This window comes from Bombus bifarius, unplaced genomic scaffold, assembly GCF_011952205.1.
Source record: "Bombus bifarius isolate JDL3187 unplaced genomic scaffold, Bbif_JDL3187 scf7180000007978, whole genome shotgun sequence".
In the NCBI taxonomy this organism is placed as follows: domain Eukaryota; kingdom Metazoa; phylum Arthropoda; class Insecta; order Hymenoptera; family Apidae; genus Bombus; species Bombus bifarius.
Genome location: NW_022884363.1, coordinates 661,524 through 674,414, shown reverse-complemented (window position 1 = coordinate 674,414; position 12,891 = coordinate 661,524).

The following is a 12,891-nucleotide window of genomic DNA, read 5'->3' as shown; positions in this document are numbered from 1 at the left end:
TACCGTGAAAAAGATGCTATTTAATACTATTCAAATTGATTTTCCAGATTCATACTTCGATAAATTATCAACGTGGGCGTGCATGGTACAGAAAAAGTAAAAATAATACTTATTTATCGTTACATTGGACGTTTATAGTAATAGATTTGAAATAAAATTTTAACCACATTTGAATTTAAAATAGGTGAAAAATGTAAAGTACGTACTGATGTTACGTGTTGGTAAAGTGATTCAACCGAGTTGGTATACATCGTATTTTTTTTTTATTTCAGTCCTGTGTATATTGAACTTGATCCCATCGCTAGTAATTACTTTCCCTGCGGCCTTTTTCACCGCGTCCTGATGAATATTCATGTCGGTAATGACGCGAATAATTGCGCGCCCTTTAAGGAATCTTAAGAGATCTACGAGACTTGGGCCCTTCGGCAGATTCACGTAACACGGTGGTTCGTTTGGTTTCAAGCCCCGAAAGCACGTCGGTTTACAAATTATGTCGAGCTTCGACGCAGAACATGATACAACAAGCCGATGATTAATAGTCGAACGCAAATTGTACGGGAAGTATTGCTGCTTCTGTTTCTGTACTTTTCTGTCATTATTTCACTATGTATATAAAAATATATTTATATGGAATTATGATTATATAAAAGTTTACTAGAACGATCGAAATAAAATTATTGAACTTCGCGCACAGGCACTCGCATATAAAAAATCTTCCAAAAGTAATTCAAATTCAAATTCAAATTTAGATTGCAATAATATTTTTCAAAAGTCATATTTCAAATTGTAAATCTCAATAAAGATCAGCTAGGAACAAAATGAAAGATACTCTAAATAATGTGCTCACATTGTTTAGGAAATATTTCGTCGAGTCAACTGCAAATCTTCGAGGTCTCTGCGAAACATTTCTCACCCCCTGAGAGAGCGGAGAATCCAACTTAAGACGTCTCGTGAATCGCGGATAATCGTATGGTGTGTCTAGGGAGGGAAACATTTGCTAAAACGTAGAGCAGAAAGACGAAGAGATCGACCAAAGTGAAACGTTTGCGGCACCCACGCGACCACCAGTCTAGATGAACTGTTTGTTGTTGCGTTTCAGTGAGTTATGACCGGACCGCTGCCCCGTGCTACGAAACCGCCGTATATTAGCGGCTGAAAGCCAGCAAATGAGATCCGGGAAACATTACAATTACCATCGCAAACAATATTCCGTCGTACGCAGCGAACCTAAGAAAACGGTAATTTACTACCCATTATATTCACGAAACAGCTTATGGTGGCGCGTGTTCATTCGACAATTTTTAGGGGAGGATCCTTGACGCTAGGACCAACGTTACTACCAGAGTTAAAATAAGCAATTAAAAATTCTTTGCAGAAATTTTGCAGGTAAATAACGGTGCATTTTTAGAGATACGAATAGAAATTAAATAAGGTTTTTGGAAATTTAATGCAGTATATGAAGCAAGGATTTATTTTTTCTCTCCATTATGTATTACATATCTTCATGTAGATTTTGATTTTTTTGAGTATTTTAACCATGGATAATCTTCGTATTAACTTCTCAAATTAATTTAGATCGAAACATTAAAATATCGCATGAAACGTAGAAAGTTTCTATTCTAAAAACGAGAAAGAACATTTTCCCAGTGACTACTTTACGGGTAGGTGACTACATTATTTATCTCGCATCGCCTACCGTTTTGAATAACCTGAAAGCCCACAGAAACCCGATAGATTTAATCGACCCAGATCGCTGACAATGCCGCGTCAATACTCGTAAATAGCTGGCTAACAAATAAATAACAGCGAACGTTTCAATACACAATCAATACCTTTCACAATACTAACCAGATTGCATTCAGAAATTCGTTCCACCGTTTACCTTTTTCTATACGCTGTATTTGAAGTCATCCTGATTTTTGCTACCGTGTTCAACGAAGAATCGGTTTGTCGCACCGATCTTGAGATACACCTCAACCGGAAATACCAGGCGTGTCGATCGGAATCTCCGCGTGTTGGAGTTTCCTAAGCAACAGGAAAAAGAGGGGTGAGCTTTGTTGGCGTCTAGGCTGGACCTGGCGCGAGGAAAAGTCAATGTCCGGCATTAGGCGCATTCAAAGCATTCCCTAATGTTTCACCGGAGGATTTATAACATATTTAGCGAGCGGTGCCGCGATACATCGTCAGATAACGCCGACGTCCGTAAGCGTACGCGGCACACATACGCCCGTTGTTCGGAGATTTATGCGCAGCGCATGGAACGCGCCGTTGTCGCCATTGTGCCAGCATTAGGTAACCCGGCTGGCACTCCATCATCGCCGATATAATAAGCCGGCAGGGAGAAAAAAAAAATAGTATGCGTTGGAAGCTACTCATGCAGAGACGTTTCTTCGTAAATCTTGTTTGTAGGTACTTGAAGTTTTATGAGACGTACAATGTCGAAGTGGAGATGACGAATATCGAATTTAAGGTTCTGTAAAAGTTAGGCTTCCAGATGAGGATGAATGTTAGGGAAGGGCTGTAGATTAGTGTTGGTAAATTAATGTCGGTGAAGTTTAGCTTTGACGAGAATTCTCCGCGAGGTTTATGATGTTATTTCTATTATACTTGCACTAAGAACGTATCGCAGTGTCATAAGCGAACTGTGGATGTCTATGAAAATTCAAATCTTTGCAAATACAACTAAAGAAACGGTACCTAAATTATTGAGAGTTATCTAAAACTATGACGGGAGACTGCGGCACGATATCTGTCTACGTATAATTGTGTAAATCAAAAGAGAACAAACAAGGGTGTAAGTATGTAAATTTGTAGTAATAGGAATTACAAAGAAAAAGAAGTCACTAGCAGCCTTGGACGAAACACTCACTCTTTCTGTCTTCTTTCGTTGTGTCTAAGGTATAGGTCTGCTAGGTGAGAGCCTTACTGAGGAAAAAGAAGTCCAAATGAAAAGGCATTGAATGGGAGAATAAAAGACTAAAGAACAGGGAATATTAAACTCTGTGCTATCGTTACCTGTCAATTATAACGAGAGGCTTTATTAATGGAATCTTTATTAATTAATTAACAAATAATTCAATATCATGTTCCCGCGAGAAAATAAAGTTCCATGCTCAAAAATCTATATAGGTAGCCTAAAAAGGACATCGTTCTATAAATTCAATTTCAACGTCCACTTGCGACAAATCACTCGATCAAGATCTAAACTAAATCAAAAGTACGAATCCTTGCCGCATACACTGTAGGTAGGCGCGTGCCAAACAGGAACGTTGTGGTCGATCGAACAATGGAAAACTATATTGTATTCGAGTCCAGTAGTAGATCAACGGAAGTACCTGGACTTTGAGATCGAACAGTAGCAACCGATCTCGGTTACGATCGAGCTGCGTCACGAAAAAAGCTCGCTGTCGCCACAACGAAAAGAGTAGCGCGGGCGCGGTCCAACAACGACAGAGACGACCACGGGGAACACGAGAATGCGGCAGGAATCTAAATAAGACACAATCGTGGCGAACAATCGCATACCGGTGGCGCATTGGGACTTTCTAATAAGCGCTTCTCGGCGCCGCGCTGCGCCGCGTCGTGCTGCGCTGGTCGGCCTTGCTATGACTACTGCTAGTCGAATCGAAACGGGACTGTTCACGTTCAACAACCTGTTGCTCGTAAGCTATCTGTCTCACCATCTGTGCGTAGTCGCTGGCGGAAATATTAAAGAGGAAAATCGAAGCTGATTGATAGGATGAACGTTGAGAATGTGTAGCGTGTTCCTCGAGTGTCAATGAAAATTGAAGCGTAGTACAAAGTAGCTACGGGAAGGGTATTATTGAAAAGAAAACGGAGGAAATCTGATTGGAGTGATGGAAGTAGTTAAAGTGTTCGAAGTTTTGGCTTTTCCGACTACCTTTATGTTAAATGCTCTCTTATGGAAACAATTTAAGGTGCAAGTGATAAAGAATTCGGAGTTTCAAAATTTAAAAGATTCAGTTTTCGATTTCATATTTTTCATTAACTTTATTAATTATCCTTTATTTAGATTTAAGCGTTTTGTATTCGTGAGATTAGTTGATTTTTGTAGGACAAGCTGAATGAAGATACACTTGGATGTTTTATGTCTAAAGTAGAAAAGGTTTAAATAGCAATTTACACCTACTTAATAAATCTACAAAGTTTGTGGATCTACAGACAATAATTTTTCTGTACCTCTTTTCTGCACATCGTTTGAAAATTAACGCGAATCTTCCTATTGCAATTGTTAACTTATAGATTCTAATTTATAGATTTTTATATATAGATTTAATTTATATATTTATCATGATTACAGGTCTTTCTCATGATGGCGAAACGTTTTATGATGAAATTTATGAAATTGATATTTGTAGAAATACAGCTAAAGATGTGCGATACGTACGACGAGAAATAAAATTGAAATTAAGATACGTATGCTGGATGTTTCGCTTAATTGAGCTAAAAGGAATCGAGTATCAAAAATGATTCTTAATTTCCAGCCGAGTCATGTAAAAAATGTTAAATGGATTTTGATAGATCGTAATTCTCACACTTAATCTTTGATTAATAATTCAGAATCTCGGTGTATTCGACGTTGTACGAAATTTTCGGCTCCGTTCCGGGATAGCCTCATTCGCACTTCATAACCGCGTGGCGAATGCAAATGCGAAACAGCTGGAAGATGACTGGTGATCCGAGATCGGGTTCCACTGGTTTCGAGGGTCGCTTAATTGAATTTAAGAGGTCTGCCCGTGACTGTGCGCAAACATTACAGCTCCTGGAAGTCCCCAGACAAAATTCCATTTGCTCGATTAGACATTATCTCCGGTTAATTTATTTTAAAAACAAATTTTGCAATTTCGACGTGACCTTTGCTTTTCTGTACCGACGCACCTTGCATCACTTTTGTTTTCTCACCCCTTGTTCGTAACTTATCTTGATCTAAGACATGATAAATATAAAACAACAGTATGGCTTGTACTTCGCTGCATGATCGTTGAACGATGCCGATAATCTTATGTCCGAACACAAAAAAGTCCCATTTTTCTAACAATAGTTTTAATGAAAGAAGTAAATTCAAATTTATGTACAACTATTTGTCTTCTCGTCATATTGATGCTTCTATCATTAGGTTTGATTTTAAGAAACAAATTACTTTAGGAAAGCAAAGGATGGATGAGGATTAAGAATCTTCAACAGAATCTTGTTGAAGCCACTTTGAAATAAACTTTAAAATAAAATAAATCGTTACAATGGTTGTTCTTTCCATCTTTCATAAGAATGTAAGTATTATGTCATCGTCGTCAAATCTAATACACGCTCAGTATGACATTAACGAGTCGTAAAAATATAATAAAATATTTATTTAATTTAATAAATATAATTTTAAACAATTACTCACATAATCGTGTATTTCACCACTAAAATTGATAAATTCTCAGAAAGTAGAATAATATGAATTGATATTGCTAGTAGCCAATATGAGAAACTCTGTTAGACCTATAGACGCAATAGGAGTGACGTTTTCCACCCAAGTGTCAGGCGAAATGAACTAGGTTTCCGCGATAATTCGATATTTCAGCTGAGAAATATAAACGCGAGTGGCTGGCACGGGTTGGCTTTTTCTCTTCCACGCGACACGTCGGCTTTTTCACGCGAGCAGCTCGAATATTAGCCGAACACACGTAAACCTCGCTTGCTTTTCTCTTTTGCGACGCAACCAGTTCTCCGATGTTCGATAACACGAGTCATCGTTTTCATAAGTCAACCACCTTCCTTTTTTCCCCTTCTACCTTCAAGATCAGTATCGTCGATAGACTTAACGCGGTTAAATTGTTTTCCGAACTGCGAACAAAGGGAAAAAAAGTAGAGAAATTTAAAGAGCGCTAGTTCGAAGCTTTTTAAACACCTCGTACGAGCTCTGTTTTGATTTTAATTATCGACAACAAGTCAAGGGGATAAAGGGGTAGAGCGTTGAGACTCTTAACGTTGTTTATGGGGAACCGATTAATTGCCCGCCTGACCACACAGGTCGTCCAGCGAAAATAATCCCGCAATTATGCTAAACCATTGTATGGCAACAACCTGAAACTACCCATCATCGTATTTTGCTGTTCTCGTATCTCACCGTCTTGGCAACTCTGAATTTTCTGCGATCTCACGTTGCGAACTTCATTCTGTCATGTCTATAATGTGCTTTTTTCCCCATCCTTTTTTTTCGACGTCAGCAAATTTTTTACTCGTCCTTCGGTGTCTCTGGAAAATAATTCTGTCGAGTAAGAACCATCTTGGTATACGATACGACAGTTGTATATTCTCGAGAATTAATGAAAATTGTATGAGATAATTGGTGAGGAAAATAGTAGGTAAAACATTCGTTCATTATATTACTTTCTTTATTCTCTCTTAGGTCCCTCTTCGACCTTAATGCACCTGTTGCGTCCAGTTTCAAGTTGTTGCCGCTACGCGGTACCACCGATCAACGATTTCATAAACGATGTTTCGTATAGACGAAATAAAATAAATGGAGATTCTTCTGGTAGATAAAAATTATCATAAATAGTTTTCAGAAAGAGGAATTTAATCTGATAATGGATAGATACTCCCAAACATTTAGGGAACAAATTACCCGCTATCAGTTCCTTAATCTCCTACTTTAAGAGAAAACGAACAGCAACTAAACTTGTTACTAGCGTTACGTGTTTGAGCGGAGATCGATAATTTTGAAATCATACAAGATATCCTTGGAGATAGAATAAATCGTAAATAAAACAGAAAATCTCCCTTACCAATTAAATAAAGAATTATGTATAGAAATAAAATCTAATCCAATAGGAATCTCTAGAGTTCCCACATTATCAAATCACATTCCAAAAGAAAAAAGAAAAAGGAGAAAAAGATTAAAACTATATTCCATACGTAACTTGAGAAATAATTCATTTACTGTCATTCTACCTGTTACATAAATTTTCCTTCAAAATCTTTGCTTCACAAAATTGAAACTCGCGGAAGAACTCGACGAACGTTAAGCGACGCTCTTAAACGAAGAAGCACAAACGTTCTTAAACGAATTCCAACGATCGGAATCCTCGTAGCTCTTTTTATCGGAAATAAAACACTTTCATCTGGCTCCTTCGCCCAATTATGCGGCGCGGCGGTCCGATTTTACGTTTATATCCGTGGCTGGTACCTGGCATGGCAGAGGAACGCGCACGTCATAAAATGGATCGCCGTTTGCTCGGAACTCGTCTGCGTTCAACCACGGAATTTATTAGTTTATTAGACGAGGCGATAATACACGTTCGAAGACAAGACCGCGCCTTGTGCGTTTAGCCACGGCTAGAATTTTTATTGGGAACAAAATGGCTCGTTTCTGCTCGTGCATAGGTTACGACACGTTAAGAGTCTGGTATCGACATAGCAGGCGTTATCCAGTAGAGAAAAGGGAAATAAAGTGAAAGAGGCGAGGCGTTTTCGGTCTCTTCGCTTGTTAAAGCGTGCCAGACACCTGTCATTAATTACAAGCCTACGTGCAGCGATGCTACCTTGCGCTTTCCCGGCGTTCAGAATTTATCGCGTTCAAGCGAATCTGATCGATTCGCTGGGCAATCCTTAATTGATAATCTTCAGCTGTGATGAATAATTTGAGCGGAACGAGCCTCCTCTTACTGTTAGTCTTACGCGCTTCAGATTTACAGGACAGTGGTAACGCTTAACATTAAAACGTCGTGGGCTTTCTGTTGTCGAGGTTAACGAAGATAACTCGTTACTTGTAAACTTGCTCTGCTTGTCATCTTATATGTGGTATTAGCTACCGTTTTAAATCACACTGTCACTTTGATCGGCAACTATCGCGGCTCGGCAACGAGTTTTTAAAACCAGATACGTTAGATTAGTATAAAATGTAAAAGAAAGTATAATGTGAAGAGAAACTTGGTGAACATGAGGGTAAACCTATATGAGGGCAAACTGGGTAAAAAGTAGGTAATTACATTTCGTGACGTCTTTTTGTCTGAAATGTAAATAGTGCTTCAAAGTAATTGGTTGTTTAGACAGGATACTACTTAATAGGAAAATTTTAGAAAAAGGAACACTTGGAATACAAAGATCGTAAAGTGTAGGTCTCGATATGTGCAATTATGCAACAAGATGCATATAACTAGTTTCCCTATTTTACCACATCTAGTTCTACATTATTTTATAACACACTCTCTACTTTGCTCTTATTCTGTAACACTCTTTCGAGAACGCAACATCCACTTTTTACTTCTCTCCACTTCTTCCACATTCACGGTATAACAAAATGCATACAACTGTCTCTGCTTCCTATCAAATCTGTGTCATTCAACCACTCACATTGAACCACTCTCTTCAAACTGATCCCGCTCGGAAAAAAGAAACGAAACGTAGCCGAGTAGGACATGGTCATGGTTTAATTGACAGTAGCCGCGTTCGAGGGGGTTATGGTGGTCGGCTACCTAGCGTCCTTATTATCGTTAATTTTAATTAGAGGTTACTGCCGGGTCCGCGACGAGAGATACGCAGCGGTCACGGAAGCAGCGGGATGCCGGGAAAGGAAGGAGATTCCTAAGCCGCGGGAGGAGACGCGAAAAAGGACACGCCGGCCGATCCTGATTATAAACGACTGGCCCCGCGTGGACGCGGTGTCCCGCCGCGAAAGAACGTCCTCAGCGACTGCGACGACCGGACGAGATTCCGGACAAGACGATCCTCCCGCAGGCCAGACCGACCCCCTGCGTGAATCTTCGACCGCGAGATATCTGATTCTGGGACCGAGGGACAGCTCCTGGATTCGTACGAGCCAGCGTGATAAGAATCCTGCGGCGAATCTAATTTCTCTAATTTCGACCTCGTGGAATCGAAGTTTCCCACGTGGAAACAGGCAGACAGAACTTTGACTCGTCGCTGGATTAAATTGGAGTTAGGAGAAATGTAAGTTTATTGGCAATGCTTGTTCTTGGGTTTGCGAGTTTCATTGGGAGCGAAGGAAGTGAATGGTTGCATGAATATTAAGTTACAATATAAATTCGTCTTGTTTATATATTGTATAATGCGTGCGTATTGTAATAGATATAAAAATGGGACGAATTTAAGTTACAACTCGATATATACATATCCTACCATTTGGCAGAAGAAAAATGAAGTTTCGCAGATGGCAACAAAGTGATACAGCGGTTTCGCAACTTGATGACTTCATATTGAATGTTTTCGTCCACGCTATTCTTCTCTACTTTTCCTCATTGATCTAGTTAGTTGCGACTGTGGAACTCTTCGGCTATGGTTAAAGGGAGAAGAAGAATAATTCGCGTTTTAGAAGTTGGACAGATCAAACATTGTATTTTGGTAAGAGAAATGGTTAGTAAGATTTTTCATGAATTCTATCGAGTATATATCACTCCAGATGATTTCTTTGTGTTAGTCCAAGCCCTTTTAGGACTATATTCTAAATCTTACATAATTTTATAGTAACTGCAAGGCAAATATTACAACTTGATTCGCTTCTATTGAAATTAGGTTTGCATTTGTTACAAATAGAAAATAAGGATAACCCCGATCTTTCAAAAGGTTCTTCTAAATGGTAAAAATACGATTGAGAAATGAACTTCTCAAATGTACAAAAAGTACGAATCTTCCTTAACTTTCTTCGCACAGTCCACTTAGCTTTCGAATTCCTTTTCCTCCCTCGCAGACAGGGGGCGTCATTCGCTGCAGGGGATTCGTCGCGTCGAACAATTAAATCTTTATAATCGTTCCGCGTAATTGGACCGAATTAGTGATGCCGTCCATCCAAGAGCGAACTCGAACACACTGATTATCGTTGGTCGCTCGGCCAAATAACAGAGAGATAAAGCAGAGGTTCGGGGACGGTCAAATGGAAAGGAGCGAGAGAAATAGGAGCGTGGCGGCTCCATGAAAAAAGAAGGACTTTAGAACAGAGGGGGGCACTTAACGGGATACGTCCCGGTGATTATTGGCTGTGATAATGATCGAGTCGCTGCGAGTTGTCTATGGCGTGATTGTAGGTCGCAGCTCTGATCCTTAGGCCATCTGCGAGGGTGGTTATTAAGAACGACCGGTTCGAACGGAGAACACCAATGACCGTGGATTAGAGATGAGACCATAGTACCCATGGTGCGTATAACTAGTGTATTCGTCACGTTTTAATATTATCGGAAGAAACCTTTCGATTCTATTATTCGTATCTTTCTGAATTCTTCTATAGTACCATACACCAACTGTATTCAATTTGTCATCCAGGTTGCACTTTACCAGCCTATGTATCACTGTGGCAAGTGGTAACCTTGCGCGCCGATACATCAACTAATAATATCGTGAATTATAGATTTTTCTTTTATACGATATAGCATATAATATAATATGGGAATGACCCAGTGATCATCAGAGAATGACAGAACGTATTAATGGAATATGACATTTTCTTCTTCTTCTTCTTCTGCAAAATACAAAACAGTGACAAATTATTCCGTACATGTATAGATCTTTGTTTCCTCTAACAGCAGGCACAAGAGCAGTCACGTAACTGCATGGCAAACGCATAAATTTCATTAATAACATCGCATCGCGCGGACAAGGGCAGCTAACAACTCGCCGATCCCCGATGGGAAGACGCTCGCAGTCAGTGTTTACACGCTGATGATTTCCGAGGGCTCGGATTCTTTCCGCTGACGGGGGTATTTAGTCCGACGTATTTACCCTCGAGAGACAACGTAATGGGTCGGCAATTAGACGGCGAACGATTAAAACCGACCCTTAATTGGCCACGATAGAACATACGAGAGGATTCACACTCCTGCTTCTTCATCCCTCTCGTTCGCGATGGGCCCTACCCTTCTTTCCTACTCTCTGCTTCTTCCACTATGTTAGTCGATCCTTTTTTGCTGAACGTTTAGTCGAGACGAATCCTTTTCTCGCCGCCTCCGCATGCCAAGCCCGCGGCGATAAATCACGCGAGCTCATGCAAGTAGTAACTAGTAACCGATTCGCGTTTGTACGACTCCTGTGAGATATTAGCTATTACGGAGAGTTATGGCGCGGTGCCACCCTCGCCCTGTGGCTATGGCCGCGGGAATCACCGTGATCGACCTTGATTAATTGCGACGCGAAGATTGCCCCTCGTAACCGCGCTGTGATCGCGCCTGGCACTCAATGACGAGTGTTTTTAATTCCAAGCAACGATAATCGTAATAGCGTCTTTTTTTTGTAAGTACATAGTTCTGAACGATTAGGAAAACGATTAGTATTTTTTTTTTTTTAAATTACTTTTATACGTGATAGACGTTGGAATATGAAAAGTTTATAGTTAGAAAATGGACAGTTCTTATGGGTAATTACTGTTTGTGAATACATACGTCGTATTGCGTCAAGTATTTTCTTTAGTCGACGTGCATATTAATCTATATTATCCGCCTATTAGATACACATGCACGTTCAGGATGAACTACATACTCAATTGTTTCAAGTTACAGTGCATTCTTCCAATGTAATTGAAATGGAATGTTGGAGGAAGATAATAAATGATGTAGAAATTATTACGCGTGTAGAGTCATATATTTTTTTTCAAATACAAAGATGAATGTTCATTTAACAATTGTATTATTATTTTAAATGGAAATGTACAGTCTTTTCCCGGATTTTCTCGCTATTCTTCGTAAATAAGTGTTGGAGCGAGTATTATTAGTTATAATTTTTATTGAACCCAGGTCTTATTCTATGAATCATTCGCTCTACTAAAGTCACGAAATAATTAATTTTTATGAGTTGATAATTATCGTTCATTGCTGTTATTTTCTAACCAGTTTCAGCACCCCTTTTTGCCGATCCTCGTTTCATTTCGGGACGACGCTGCACGAACAGAGGTAAATTAACACCGTGATGGTTATTCGCTCTACTAAAGTCTATCGAAAGATAATCTTCTTCCGTTTTTCCATAATCAAGAAATAATTAAATTTTATGCGTTGATAATTATCGTTCATTGCTGTTATTTTCTAACCAGTTTCAGCACCCTTTTTTGCTGATCGTCGCTTCATTTCGTGACGACGCTATACGAGCAGAGGTAAATTAACACCGTGATGGTCATTCGTCGTAAATTCATGCAAATACTTTTACAAAAATACCTATAATAATCTCGACCCGTAATCAGCTGTTTCTTTTTTTTCTTGCCCATTAAATTCCGTACTGTTTCGTCTTTTGGTCTGCACGACCATCTGTTTATCGTTCCTCGTCACGCGACGCTCTTGCTTCGCGTTCTTAATCACCGTGTTTAAAGACAAAGAAATTCGTTTTTCGCGGAAATGCTGGCGCGTGGTGATTTGAATAGGTGCGACGAACGAGCCATCACGCGAAATTATACGTGTTTCGCCGTATTATATTACAGGTAATTACATTCTTTCGGCGGTGATTTCCGTTTTTTGTCAGTTTTCAGTTAATAGCGAGTTTAAAGGCGAATCTAGAATTTCTAATGGGCCAAATGAGCTTCTATAAACAGGCACCTACCTTTTGAACAAATTTACTCTTTTACGAACTAAATTTAATTATAGTATCTACCTCTCATTATAGTATTCGATGCTCTAATCGCTTTGTAATAGATCTTAATTTAAGATTAATTCCTAGAAAAAAACAAAGAAACAAATAGATGTGAAAAAAGCTTTGGAATGTTCAATGATAACTGTCGCAAATTACGAGCACACAAAAAGATACAGTATAATAGAACAAGGGAAAACGTTGTAATTTATTTAATTCCTTATTAAAATCACCCAAAGGACATTTTGATTTATTTTACATAATACTTGAAATGCAACGTGACAAACTAAAGAATGTATCTGATGATGAAAGCTATTAGAAATA